General features: G+C 50.2%; 2 long non-coding RNA genes across 2 annotated transcripts in view; both read left to right on the top strand.

Moving 5' to 3' along the window:
• The window catches only part of LOC308057551, a 332,648-nt gene that overhangs the window by 180,052 nt on the left and 137,468 nt on the right, over positions 1–15,128 (top strand). The window lies entirely within an intron of this gene.
• Positions 9,502–14,150, top strand: LOC308057550. The gene is made up of 3 exons (XR_013925330.1): positions 9,502–9,675; positions 10,943–11,133; positions 13,752–14,150. It is a non-coding gene; the product is annotated as an uncharacterized lncRNA (long non-coding RNA).

Here is a 15,128-nt window from a genome sequence, read left to right as displayed (position 1 = left end):
GGAGGTGTGCTGCGGGGACTCGAGTGGAATGGTCGAGACTAGGGGACCGGGCCCCCAGTCCGGTGTCTTTTTGAGGGCTTGAGGCTCTGCAGAGGGGTCTGGGGTGCAACGAAGGCCTCAGAAGGGGGCCTGAGTGGACTAGAGAGAGCCTAAGGCAGCCTCCGGGTAGCCAGGGGAAAGGGTGCCCAGTGCCAGGTGGCCTCCACAGCCATCAGGGACCTGGGCACAGGCACTGTCATGTGGGGAGGCAGGGAGCGTGGCATGGGCTTGTTGTGCTCATCATCTCCTTGCCCCTTTGCGGTGCCTTGATGTTGCAGCTAGCCCAGGCACTGCCTCCCACCAGCACAGGGACCCTTGCACAGCACTCCAGCTTCAGATCACTGGCACCGGCTGCCCAGAGAGGCTCTGGAAACATTGCAGCACCACCTGCACAGGATTTTGTGCAACCTGCTCTAGCACAGCCTGCTTTTGCAGGGTGTTGGACTAGATAATCTCCAGAGGTTCCCTCCAACAACAACCATTGTGGGATTCTGGGACTCGTGGGACTTTGGCTGAGGAAGAAGAGGTCAGGATCCTCAGGCCACCCGACACCTGACTGCCTTCCCAGTGCCTGTCCAAGAAACCTGCCAGTCCTCACTAAACAGAAGTTGGACCTGCACACGTGGGCTTGCACATGTGCATGAGCACTGCAGGGCAACAGCCTTCTCTCTCTTCCCCGTCCTCTACTGCAGGGCGAGCGCAGATGTTCTGCCAAGGGAGCACCAGTCTGCACAGGCCCTGCTGCTGTCGCTGTCATGCAGCGGCTCTTCTACCCTGGGCTCCCTCTACTGTGTCCCACACCACTGGCCTGCTGTGATGGCAGAGCCAGTGGCACTACCCTGTTGACGCAGAAGGCTCGGACACAACTGATACGACCAATGTGATCAAGTTGGTGCCACTTTATTAAGGGATACACAGCAATTTATACTCTACAGATGCTATTAACAGACTCACAGCAATTTATACCCCCAGCTAAAAATACACACTCTACGCAGGCTTTGTTATGTAAAAGGTGATAGGTTATAACGACTCGTTCACACGCTTCCACCTCCCCTAGGATTAGTCCCGGTGTGGTGCCCACACGCTGCTCCCCCCTTGTGCACGCATCCATTTTTTTCTCACTTTTCTGTCCAGCTCCCTTATCTCTCTGCGAATACACAGTCTCTTTGTCTCTCTTGGCCTTGCATATGTCCTTCACAACACCTGCTGCTTGTTACAGCTGCGGCCTTCTTGGCCTGCTATTACAACAACGTTACGTGGTCTGCATTGCTCATAATATGTCCGTTGTCTTCCAGCCACTCCACAAATCCCCCTTTTTGTTTCTGAGCGATCCAGACCCCTTTTATCAATCTGTTCATCATTCTCATAAAGCAATTCCACACGCAGCCCATTATCACTAAAGAGATTACAATGGCAATTAACATCGTTATCCCCGTGCAGAAAGGAGTCTTTTAACCCTCCAGTAATTCCTAAACTCTGTAGCCAGTCCGTTAACCCGTTCTCAACCTTTATGGCCTGTACGTTTTTTCTCAACTCTGCAAGCTGCTTATGAATAGAGTTCGAGTGATCAGTCAAATTCATACAACACATTCCTTAGCGCTGTTCACTATAGGCTACTCTCTACTGTTCATGCTGTTTCCTTATCTTCTAGAGGTGACATCACATTCCTCCTTTGTTTCTGTCGCATCCTAGTTTCTTCTCATACTCCCTCAAAGTTATTGAACTCTTTGCTGCAGGATCTCAGCTGCACATCGCCAAAGCAAGGCCAAAACTGCACATTATCCCACTGTCTCTGTTCCATACGATTCTACAGTTACCGGGATCCCCCTCCCCCACCCCCCGTTTGTTTGGGGGTTTTTTTTGAACAGCTAGTACCAGGCTTGCCATGTTCTGCAGGGCCCTTGCAAACATGACGGCAAACAAGGCAATAGCAAACAAACGATACTGCCAATTGAGTGAATGGATGCCAAAAAGGCTGACATTTTCAAAGATTTTCATAACATGTTGCTGCAATGGGGCGCCTAAAATCCACGCAGCATGTACCATCAAAATCCTCACAGCCATGTCCTTGAGCCAACAACAAAAAGCCAATCCTTGCTCTGTTTTGTATGTAATAGTGGCCAATTTGACTCACGTTCTTAACTGCCTAACAAACAAGGTGATTTAACTCTTGAATGCTTTCCCTGCTGTTACTCCGGATAAGAGAAGAACCACTGCAATATGTTCGCGTCAGTTCCATAAATCAACTACATCATTACCTGCTTCATCCAAAGCTATATTGCGTTTAAGCGCATTATGCTTATCAACATGTTCACGTGTTGATTTATGTGGGTGTCATGGTCCCATCATAGCCTCCTACTACATTAGCATCTACGTAAAGACAACTATCGACGCTCAAAGTGCAAACAATATCAGCTTCTTTTGGATTAACATTATACAGAGGTAATCACTTATCCCCGATATCAAGGCTTTCAGCAAGATTCTTCATTCCCCACATACATTCACTCGTTTGCAACAACGTTTGCAAGTCAGGAAGGGCACACCAAGCCAGGATGTGTTCACTTGCTGTGCTAAGGAGACCCACACATCAGTTGTTGGGTTGACTGGCGGCAGCAGCGCTCCCACGGTCCGGCACGCTAAGCTCAGGCCGCACACAGCGAGCAGGTATCCATCGCGGACCTTCATCTGTAGAAACACAAGCATCACCTCTCCCGCAAGTTAACAATCCATGCGGTCCTGCCAATGCCTGGTATGAGGGTCTTTCCCGCGTACTAAGACACCTTGGTGCTTTTGCTGCTTGTCACCAGTTGACACAAAATATCGTACAATGGGAGGCACCCCATGGTCGACAGAGATTTTCAAAAAGCTCAAAATATAGCATGCTTTCTCTGAACGTGCCTCTGGGCCATTCCCCTTTTCTGTTTTTCAAGCAGGCGTTTAAGAGTATCATTCATGCATTCAACGATGGCTTGGCCCGCAGGGGAATGGGGAATACCAAATTGCTAGGGATCCCCCACCGGCATTGTAATGAGTTACATCTGTTGTAACACCAGCGTTGGAAAGCTTGAAGGCCTCTGCCATTAACTCCAAAACTGGGCCCGGGGATACCGTTTGGACAGGCTGGACAGGCTGCAACAATGCTGCGTGCAGCAGCCTGAGAGAGACACTTTTGGCCAATCTGTTGATACAAGAATCGCCAATTCTGATGATAAAATTGGTGGGCTAACACGACCTGCATGTGCATGAGCACTGCAGGGCAACAGCCTTCTCTCTCTTCCCCGTCCTCTACTGCAGGGCGAGTGCAGATGTTCTGCCAAGGGAGCACCAGTCTGCACAGGCCCTGCTGCTGTCGCTGTCATGCACTGGCCGTTCTACCTCGGGCTCCCTCTACTGTGTCCCACACCACTGGCCTGCTGTGATGGCAGAGCCAGTGGCATTACCCGGCTCTGCACCTTCCTGGTCCATCACGGCAACCTGGGTGCCAGTGGGGAAGCTGGGAATTGCCCTTGGCCAGGGCCTCTCCCTGGAGTTGCCAGAGGAGGAATTCCTTGTGGATGGCAGGGATGCCAAAGCATGAGGAATTCCCCATTGGATGGCAGGGACAGTGCGTAGAGCCCCATCGATTTGAAGCCACCCCCAGCAGCCCCTCAGCCATGGCCACGGTCACACAGAACCTCACCGAGGAGCTCATCCATATCGTCCAGGACACCCTCATAATAACCAGGCAGTACCAAAAGTTTCTGCAAGTAATGATGGCATGTGGCAAGAGGCGGTCTGTGGTGGGACACACACCACGCTCACCACCACCCCACAGTTCTCTCCCTCCCCCCCGCCAGGAAAGAGGAGCAGCAGCAAAGACGATCAGCTCTATCCAGGGCTGCTGGAGCCCAGAGGGTTTTTCCAGGGCCTTCGAGTAGAGCTGCTGGGGGCAGATGCGCACATGGAGAAGATGGCAGAAGAGGACAAAGACCAAGGGGAGGACACGGGGCCAAGCAGAAGCAGCCCTGTGCAGGTGGGCAGAAGGAGCCCAATGGGGATGAGGAAGAGGAGCCCCATGACACCAGACAGAATCATCTCCATGGGCCTGGGCAGCACCATCCACGTGGGGCCAGGCAGCAGCACCCCAGCAGACCCCAGGCCCCAGCACCATGTCCCCATGGGCAGGGCACGTGGGCAGGCAGCCTCAGGACCGTGCTGGGCAGGATGGTGCCTGCAGGAGGGCTGCTCCCAGCTGTGGGGCTGCCCAAAGGCTTGGTGGAGATGTGACTGCCGGCACCACTGTGTCTGTTTCTGCAAGCCCCCGTGGTGGCAGCGCTGCTCCCAGAAGAGCAGTGGGTTGCCCTGCCAGTGAGCAGCGTGCAGGGTGCAGGGCTGGGAACCCTCTGGGGTGCACCCCCATCTGAAATGTTAAATCTTTCCTCTATCCTGGTGCTGGGGCTCATCCATCCATCCCGCTTCTGGGGCTGTGTCACCCTCAGTGCCTGAACCCAGTGGGGATGTGGGCACTGCTGGCACCCACAAAATGGGACATGGGGGTGTCTGGTACCACAGTGGGTGTGCTAGAATGGGGGGACCAGGCTGGGCTAGAGAAAGGGGCCAGCATGAACCTCATCAGGTCCAACAAGTGCCGACTCTGGCCCCTGGGGATGAACAAGCCCAGGCCCCGGCACAGGTGGGGGCCACCTTGCTGGAAAGCAGCTTGGCAAAGAAGGTCCTGCTGGGCTCCTCAATGAGCTGCCTGCTGGGCAGGGGATCTGTGCCCCTTGCAAAGGGGGGATCCGCTATGTATTGAGACCCCACGGTGAATCCGTGCACCACAAATAGAAAGGCATGTTATCCCCAGGTTGGCATTTCAAATGGCTAACAAATGGGGTATGGGCTTGGTGCCTTAAACATTTTTGTCCAATCCAGATAATAGAGTTGAAACATGGGAATAAATCCCCCACCCCATCAAAACACTCCCCTCAGGAATTGTTTGTGAACCATTTGTTGTGAATCGTGGAATAGAACAATGGAGCATGGCATACCCCAGACTTGTGAACCCTTATTCCAAGCATGTGTCCTTGTTGGGGTTTTCAGGCACCAGGGTTTAAACCTGGAGATCCCACCTGTTATGAAGAAACTACCAGTCAAGGAAACACATTGCAATATGCAGTTTTGCTTACCCACAAAACAAAATGGAATTTTGTGTGGGAAGGAAAAAAACCAAACTACAACCCATCAACACGCTCCACTCTTCGATATCCAGCCCCTCAGGGTCCTTTCTGAGCATGTTCAGATGGGAAGATGTACTTTGTACTACCTACTTCCTCAAAATTATTTACATATGCATAAGGCACTTGGGTATGTCACTTTGATCCTGGGGGCCTTTCTTGGGGTCTTTAGAGATCGTTAGTGGTCAACAACTTGGTGAACTTCAGCTGAACCTTCCTGGGGCACCTGCACTCTACTTGTTGTTACAGAACTTCATTTCTTCTCTGTGCTATATGGTTTTGATGGCAACACACCGTTAACCCACTTCCCTTGTCTATTGGTATAGCCCAGGTGCCTCAGAAAGCTTGCCACCTCTTACTGAGCTTATTCAATAGGTTGAGTTAATCATTGCTTTAGTTGCAGCCTCTCCTAGTGATTCTTTATAGCTTCATCCCATCAGCGAGGAGAAGCGTCCAGCTCCGCCGCTGAAGGCAGCAGCCTCGAGTCAGCAGGCTGCTCCCTAATGGAAGCAATCCCGACTGCCTGGATCTCACCGCTGAGAGGCTGTATTTAAAAATGGAGTGTTTTCCAGCAAGGGAAACAAGGCTTGAGCACTCATACTCCAGCTGGTGACTCTCCCAGGCAGCTGCATATTGCCAGTCCCTCAGCAGGGCAGGTGTAGCCAGGGCCCTGCCGGAGTCAGCAGCAAAACACGCTAGCCCTATTCCTGCAGGAACTACGAACGCCGGGGCGGCTGCAGGGGGCTCTGCGAGTCGGGGTGCCTGGTGCCTGTGCCCAGGACACCTGCCGGCACCTCTTTCCCTCCTTAGCTCTCGGCTCACCCCCAGGGCTGCCCCGGCCGGGCCTGACTCCAGCTGCCCCAGGGGCCTGGCACACCGGGGGGTTGGAGCCTCCCCACCGCACCCCCAGGCAACCAGCAGGCAGCAGACATCCCTGCGCTGGCCTAAGGGCCTCTGCTGCGGGCATTTCGGGCGAGCGGGAGTCAGATTCAAATACTCATGGAGTTCAAGATCTGATCCGTTTATTGTACAAACCAGGTACACTTTTATAAGGCACTCTATAAACGTGCGATAATATGATTGGCTATCTTACAAGCGTAAAATAATATGATTGGTTAACAATTGTTTATTGGCAAGATTTCTGTTTCTGCTCATTCTGGCACGTAGGCTCCTTTCTGCGGTTTCCTAGCTCCTCTTATCGCATCCTGCTGGCCCTGGTTTTGTGCAAGCACCTGCAATTTGTTCCTCCCTCTTCATTCCACTGTTCTGGTCGTGACCTCGTCTTATTTCTTCAGTATTTTTCCACTTGCTTCAAAGTTCAGTATAATCATTCAATACAGCAAGAGCCCCAACACCTCCCCCTTTCTTTTTAAATACAGCATTAATACTGCGTTCCACACAGCTTTGGAAACATTGTAAAAGGCAAGGCACCAAAAGTAACAAAAGAATAACAAACAACAATATAGACAGACCTTGTTTCAATAAATCTCTCAACCAAAGGAGCCCTTGTGCATGCCTCTACCATTTGAGTGATGGATGCCCCAGGGGGTAAGGATGCTATAAGTTGTTTACAAGTGGCATTTGCATTTTGTACAGCGATTTCTTTAGTCAAAATAACTTTGAGATCTGGAGTGACATTAGGAGCATTATCAATGGCCTCTCTTAACCTGTCAACAAAACTAAAAAAAGATTCATTAGGTTTCTGCAAGATTTTGGTATATGGTAAGGTTGGCGTATGCAATTGAGGTAGCGCCAAGAAAGCTAACCCAGCTTGTTTCGATTGTTGTAACACCCTGGTATGTAATGCTGCTTGTGCAGCTCCATCGCGATAAGGACCTGTACCCATTAAGGCATCTAACGGCGCTACTCATAAAGGATCTCCTTGTGGCAAATTAATGTTATCTACAAGTTTCAACTCTAAATTTTCCTGCCACTTTGCTAACCAAAGCATGAATGTTGTTGGAGACAGGATAAGCTCCATAACTGCTCTTAGGTCGGCCGGCACCAACTCAGTATACTTAATTAAGGCTGTTACTTGATTTCTCACTAATTTATTATTATGGCCATACTGCATTATAGCTTTTTGAATACCCTGCACCAATTTCCAATCCAGGGGTTCCCATGTCGGTTGACCCTGACACAACACTACAGGGGCAGCTAATGGGGTAAATGAAAAATCCCCTTCTATGCTACAATTCTCTACCAAGCCCCTTTGGGGGTCAAAATTAGGGTCTATAGGTACCGCGCGCGCATCTTGTTCAATTTTATCCCCCAGAGCCTCTAACCCCTCAATTATAGCCTTATGGGCACTTTTATACGCCTTTTTAACATCTTTCTTTTTAGAGTCCTTGTCGAGCCTCTCCATATGATGTAGTAGGTCGGACATCTTCTTTTCCTGCTCTCGCAGCTCTTTCCATAATGCCGAATAAGGCGTCGGTGCTGCCTCTTCATCACTACTACAAAGACTGCCACTTTCGGGAGGTAAAGGAGGCAGATTGCCAAACGGTTCAGGCTCAGTCTCCATTTCCTCCTCTAGTGGTGCTGTGGGCTGTGTCGTTCCCATCCCAGCAGTTGCCGGTATTAATGTCTGTCTGCCGCTCGCCGTTTGTTCCTTTTCAGGACACCAGGGTGGCAATTCATCATCTAATCCCCACGCTATTCGTTCAGCCATAGTCAGTACTGGATAAGCTTTAGATGTATAATCGGGGGGATTTTCACACGGAGGTTGCCCCTCTGGCTCTTCCTCCGACTGAGCGGTAGGATCGCCGGGAGGCCGCACTGCAGCTTTAACAGCTGCAGCGACTTGTGCCTCGCCGTGTAACTGCGCGACCATACCCCGTACAGCCCGATACGTACGAGCCAAAGTCTTTACCCCCTTAGTCCCGACTTGCACAGATTCCCACAAGTCCTCTCCCACTTTCTTCCATGTTTCATTATTATATACATCTTGCGTAGAAGCAAGGAAACCACGGCGGCGACTCCAACATAGCAGATCAATTACTGCCTGCCGTGAGACTGGCGTTTCAGTTTTCTCTGCCAGTTTCATCAAACTGTCTACGATTGCTTTTTCCACCGCTGATGCAGTGATCCCCATCCTGCTTAAATATCCTGACTCACCAGTCAGCCGTGCACGTTCCGCCTTTCTTCGGGGGCCCAGCTCTCTCTCCGCTGGCAGCAGGATCCTCGCCGGCTCCGCAGCTTGTAACACGATCCTTAATGAATCCTCCTGACTTTTTGACCGATCCTGTCGACCCTCACCGGATCACGTCGGGGGTCACCAGATGCTGCGGGCATTTCGGGCGAGCGGGAGTCAGATTCAAATACTCATGGAGTTCAAGATCTGATCCGTTTATTGTACAAACCAGGCACACTTTTATAAGGCATTCTATATACGTGCGATAATGTGATTGGCTATCTTACAAGCGTAAAATAATATGATTGGTTAACAATTGTTTATTGGCAAGATTTCTGTTTCTGCTCATTCTGGCACGTGGTCTCCTTTCTGCGGTTTCCCAGCTCCTCTTATCGCGTCCTGCTGGCCCTGGTCTTGTGCAAGCATCTGCAATTTGTTCCTCCCTCTTCATTCCATGGTTCTGATCGTGACCTCGTCTTATTTCTTCAGTATTTTTCCACTTGCTTCAAAGTTCAGTATAATCATTCAATACAGCAAGAGCCCCAACAGGCCTCCCTTGCCCCACGGCCAGCCACAGGCCCCCCTCAGCTGGGACACAGCCCCAGCACAGGCTGTGGCTGCCCAGACCAACACGGCTGCCAGGAGGCTGAGGGTGGGCAACGGCAGCTCCCAGCATGCCCTAGGAACAACATGGCCATGGGGCAGCCCCGGGCCTACAGCTCCCAGCATGCCCTGGGAACAACCTGGCTGCCAGCAGCCCCGGGCCTACAGCTCCCAGCATGCCCTGGGAACAACATGGCTGCCAGTAGCCCCGGGCCTACAGCTCCCAGCATGCCCCGGGAACAACCTGGCTGTGGGATGGCCCCGGGCCTACAGCTCCCAGCATGCCCTGGGAACAACCTGGCTGCCAGCAGCCCCGGGCCTACAGCTCCCAGCATGCCCTGGGAACAACCTGGCTGCCAGCAGCCCCAGGCCTACAGCTCCCAGCATGCCCCGGGAACAACCTGGCTGTGGGATGGCCCCGGGCCTACAGCTCCCAGCATGCCCTGGGAACAAAATGGCTGTGGGATGGCCCCAGGCCTACAGCTCCCAGCATGCCCCGGGGCACACCTCCCAGAAGGCCCCGGGGTGCCCCTGCCCTGCAGTCGGGCCCTGTGGGGACACCACCCCCCAGCCCTGGCCCTGCAGGCCCCACAGCCACTGCCCTGGGCTGCTTGAGCACAGGCCCAGGCCCTGGAGCCCCCGTGGGGCAGGGACGAGGGGGAGAGAGGCACCGAGCAACAGGGAGAGGTGGGTCAAGGCAGAGGGGTGGCCGGAGAGGGACAGGAGGCATCCAGAGGGGCAGGAGGAGCGGGAGGGGCTGGGCAGGGATGGAGAAAGGACAGGGACTGGGGAGGAGCAGGCAGAGGGTTGGAGCGGGACAGAGACAGAGGGGCAGGGGGGTGCCCGAGGGATGCAGGGTCAGCAGCAGGAGAGAGGGACAGGGAGAGGAGCGGAGGGGCGGGAAGGGGGACAGAGGCACAGACCAGCACAGACAGGGCGAGGGGACAGGATGAGCAGGCTGTGACTTTGGCAGTGGGCGGCAAAGCTGCTTCTGTGGGTCTTTCCTTTCTCCCTCTGCCCTTATCCCCTCCCCACCCTTCCCGTCGGTGAGACTGTGTCTGTGGTGTGCCTGCTCTGGTGAAAGGAGCTCCTGCGCCAGCCTGAGGGCAAAAGAAGAGGGGCAAGGAGCGAGGCGTTGCAGTCCTTAGTTTGCAGGTTTCATATATCGTCCCTGTTCAGAAAACACAGCGTGTATGTGGGTCTGCGGTGCCGGCAGTTTTTTATTCTTTATAGCAATTTCTTTAAATACCGGACTTCATGCAGAAGGTTCACATGGTGCTGTGCTTCTAGTAAACAGAATTGCTTTTATGCATGCTGCAGTCTGGAGGTGGCAAGTGCCAGGTTAGAGATGAAGATGGAAATGAAAGCAAGTGACGCGCATGCAGTGGTGATCCTGCCACAAACGTGCTGTGTATTGACCTGGGAGAACGCTGCAGGGACTCTCAGAAGTCAAGGTTTTCAGTGCTGTTTCTGTATTTGAGACCCAAGGGATGGTTTTCCTCCGTGTGCGTTTCTGTGCAGGCATGTGCATGGAACATAGGTGTGTCTCTGTGCCATGAGTGGGACTGATGGCAGCTTTTCATTTCATTCCAACTCAAAAGTAAAGAAAGACTGTACCTGCAAAAGAATTCAAACAGCTGTCTTTCTTTCCCAGAGTAAGCATAGAAGCGTGGGGGAGCAGTTTGCAGGTTCAGAATTTGAGCCTGCTCTTGGTGGTAAACCCTCAGGAGAGGAAAGAGAAGCCCCACTTTTTTAACTACAGCTCTGCTTCCCTTAATGTGTCTTCTTGTTAGATTGTGTCGGTGGTCAGTTTAAAAGGACGTGATTAAACTGTGCTTGTTTATCAAGATATTTGAGGGTTATTTACTGTCTTAAATCCGCTTACGAGTGGGGCGCTCTGTTGCCCTGTGGGCAGTACAATGTCGAGACTGGTAATTTTCCTTTTCTTCCCTAGTGTACGGATGCATTTATGAAGGCAAGTGTTGGGTCTTATTGGCGCCGCACAAGAAACCAACATGCGATACCCAGACATTCACTGTTAGAAACAGGAAGAAGCCCTTGCTTCAGATTCTGCAAAAGATGTACCAAGGCTGAGGAAAATGGCAGAAAGGGAAGAAATGCCGTAGCATAACTTTGGGATGGCAGGTGAGGTTTCCATCAGTGTTCCTCAAATGTAGCAGCCTCATTTTGTTTGCGGATGTGGTGTTGAACTCAAACTACGAGCTAGTTTCCTTTATTGTGGGTGATACTATAGCGCACGTACCTTTCATGTCCCAAGTGAAGTTGCCAAGGCTCTAGTTAAACTTCTGCAGAACCACTCAAATTTTCCTTAGTGCGTGATTTCCTTCAACAGTCAAGTCCAGGTCTGTGGCATACAATAACCCCTCCCCCATTTGGGATCTGGATGTGGCTGTTTTTTAATTTAGACCTATCTGCTGTTAGAGATTTTCTTTTTTTGGTCCAAATAGGGAAATGCTGATTGTGTGCATTCTTTTGCTTTCTCATAGTGTTGTTCCATGTTTAGTCATTTGTTCCTTACAAAAAAATTGTATGGGTGTCTATGAAGCTGGAGGTGTTTACGTTCTTGTGGCTGAATGTAGCAGTGGAGCTATCTTGCTGTATTTAAATCAAGAGGAGCATAATGTAATTTCACTTAAAATCTGGTCTTGGTAGGCAGATCCTACCCTGATAAGTATTTAAATAAAAAAATTAAAAAAAGTTCAAATCTGTGAAGAGGTATAGGTGGAGCACCTGAACTCGTGCAAGGCAGGAATTCTCTCGCTGGTATCCACCCATTGCAGAACTGTTGCCATCATGACCGTGAAATAGTGAGCCATTAATGTTAACTACTAGCAGCTTGTGAACCTAACAGTCAAGGTAGAAAATAATGTCCCACTGCCACCTTTTTTTAATTTTCTTTTATGTTTTAAAGTTTCTGATTTGATACTTTCTGATGTATTTGAAACCTGTGTCATTATCCTGTGTAGTTTGTGACAAGTGTGTGGCAGATGGGACTTTTCTGCTTGGAGAGGTGGTGAGATGGAGAGTGGGGAATGGTTTTATGGCGCAAGTGTAAAAGTATAAAAAGGGATTAAGAGGCTTGTGTACCTTGCTGCCAGTTCAGTGGCATGAGAATTCCTGTAATGACAAATTCCTTCTGGCTCTGAAGGAATGAACATGCCAACCTGCTGAGTTTCCACCCAGAGCAACACTAGCAACGGATGTCGTTCCCAAATGGTGAGGTGGTTGTAAGCTTCATCAGTAGTAGAAGCTGTGGAGAAAGTCACGAATCATCTGCCGTTCTGCAAGTCAAGTGCTTGGCTCTTCTGTCACTAGTGTTGATTTAAGGGTACATTGCTTATAAATAGCACTTGACCTTTGTAATTCTTCCTACTGCTAAGTTCTCAGTGCCATAAGAGAACCATTGGGCTGTGAAGGTCCTGTAAACATACGGCAATGTTTGTGTTTATCCATTTTGCCTTCCCTTAGATGATGTTATTTTGTAATTTGAAACCTTAGTGGCAGGATTTGGGGCTTTATCCTGATCAGCCATCTAAGGGCCAGCTCTCGGCTGCAGCTGCAGCGTAAGTATTCAGGTAGTTTGAGCACCAAATGAAACTTCCACTTGGCTGTCATTTTGGCTTTTCCCTTCCTCTTAATTTTTACATTTTAATAAAGAGTTTTAAGTATTTGGCTTCCTTACAGAAAAAAAAAAAAAAAACCAACAGTGCTATCCTTGTCCTGTTATGATAGACCCCTAATCTGGAGGGCAGAAAGCTGAGACCACCAGGAAGATGTTGAGAGGAAGGGGAAGAATGTTAGAGCCATGAGTTGGGTGTTCTTCAGCTGGCCAGATCTGAGGAGATGGAAAAGGTGCCTCCCAGATAGCTACAGGGAAGCACAGGAGAGCAGCTGGGAGCCAGAAGTGTGGTGTGGGCATACGAAAGTGCTACACTGTGGTGTGTCAGGCAAATTATTATCAGGAAGTTTCACATTTGTTGTCATTTCCCAAGCTCCTGAGGTGCAGGAATGCTGGAGGCAAGAAGCTGCCAGCATCAACTATGTGGAGAAAGAACACTTCTATCTCCATTTTACTTTCCTCACTTCTATGTTACGGTGGCAGGGCAGTAAAGACCCTGACCCGGACCCTGACCCTGACCCTGACCCTGTGAGTACGCAGGCAGCTTGTGTGGCCAGTGCCGGTGCGGTTCTGGCACAGAGGATCAAGCGCTTCACACTTCAGAGCTGTCAGGCTGACACTCTTCAGCACTCAGTGAAGCTCTAAATTACAGCTAAAGGAAGACAGAAATTTTGCTTCAGAGCTTGATAATGTCATTCTGATCCATCCTTTTGCTTGTTCAGTGGCTACAGAAGGGAGCCACTGCCTTGGTAGGAGCATCCATTGAGCTCTTCCTGTGTGATATTAGAGAATCATTGTGTCTGTTTATGCATGAGATCATTACAGTAGGTGTTTTGAAGATGTTCACATGTGGTACATAAAACCTTTGCCAGTGAAATAGTAAATCCATGCAGTGGGGTCTAAAGCACACAGATCCAGTGCAATCCTCCAAAGCGCTTTGAAAGTCTCTCTCCGAGGGTACAGACCTGGCTGTTGGTGATTCTGTTGACCTGCCTTTTATAGCAGGTTGCTTGGAGAAGTTGCTATGTCAGAAGTCGTCTTCTGCGGGCTGGATGCTGCAAGTGGTAGGATGTTTCAGGAAGCAAATGAATAACCTTCAGACTTGGTTTTATTCTTTTAACAGATTGTACACAAATGGGAGGCCTGAGCAGGCTGCTTTTAGCAGGGGAACGTGACCTGACTGCACAGGAGGCAAGGAACTCTCTTCTCTCGCTGATCATGAGCCCTCAGTTTCAAGGCAGATCTGAAGAGGAATATTTGACCCATGGGAAATGCAACTTCAGATACATAACTCAGGTGGGACCGCCGTGTGTGCCCTGTGATAGGAGCCGTGTATCCCAAGCGTGAACGTAGAGATTGGGCCCGGTTTTTAGCTTGGTTCAATATGAACTCTGCTGACGGATTCTGTGATCAAGAGCAGGCAAGTCTGCCCCCTGAGAGGATGTTGTCATGGGTGGAAGGGTTGAAGTGCAGTGACTGCGTCAACAAACAGGTGGTTTGAAAAGTCTTTTGGGCAAGGGTCTGGTACTATGGTGTAATGCCTTTTCCCTTTACAAAGGCGTCCAGTAAACACCAGTGTTCCTGCATGTGTCCAGTAGCACAGAGACCTCTGTACTTTCTTTGGACTGATTGTTGTGTAAGATCTGGGGGGTTTTGGACAGCTCTGAAAATTGTTCAAAAGGTGTCTTGTATGTTGGGTGAAATGGGTCATCGCTTCCATAAACCTCTAGCCTGTAAAGAAGAGCCGTGGAAGTAAGGAGATTTTATTTTTTGCTGTTTTTATTGTCACTGGGAGGAAAAGCAGTGATTAGCTATTGACCTGTGATACTCCAGATGCAGGCTGTGCAGTGCATTTGAGGTGGATCACTCCTGTACTGCCAAGACTGAGCCCAGACTCCTCAATGCTTTGCACACTGGCAGTGGAAGTCCTTGTGCAACTGTGGGTACTGGCTTTCTGTGCTGTAGCGAGAAAAATACAAAGCACTGGGGTTAAGGTTTGCAGAGAAGTGGGAAAAAGTTGATTATTTTGTGCTAGGAAGAGAATGTCCTGTACTTTTCAAACTTTGAATGTTTCCACTTGGAATTTAAAAACTGCTTTTAACTCTGTTGCTATGTTTCAGTGGGAGGGAAGGTGTCTTGTAGTTACAGATGATCCGTTCCCTTATGGATCTTTGCCTTCTGAGTTGAGCTTTCTTGGCTTTACATGAAAAGTGCCTCAAGCTGTACCATTTCATATGGCAGTGAGGGAATTACATCTCCATGGGGATTTAGAGAGAAATCCAGAAGTATGTTGCCTTATCGTTTCAGTATATGAACTTTTCGAAACAGGATTTGCTGGGTTTTGAGCAGGAGACCCACTTCCCACGTGCCTACATAAACCCCGTTTTCTCGGACAGACACATGCATTATGGTTTGTGATGCAATACTGACTTGATTCGTAAGCCGTACTGTGCTGTGCTCTTCTGGGCTTGTCGTAGTCCTTTGAAATGCAGCCCTGCAC

Source organism: Falco punctatus (genome assembly GCF_963210335.1).
Source record: "Falco punctatus genome assembly, contig: scaffold_22, whole genome shotgun sequence".
In the NCBI taxonomy this organism is placed as follows: Eukaryota; Metazoa; Chordata; class Aves; order Falconiformes; family Falconidae; genus Falco; species Falco punctatus.
This window is presented reverse-complemented; position numbering and strand designations above follow the sequence as displayed.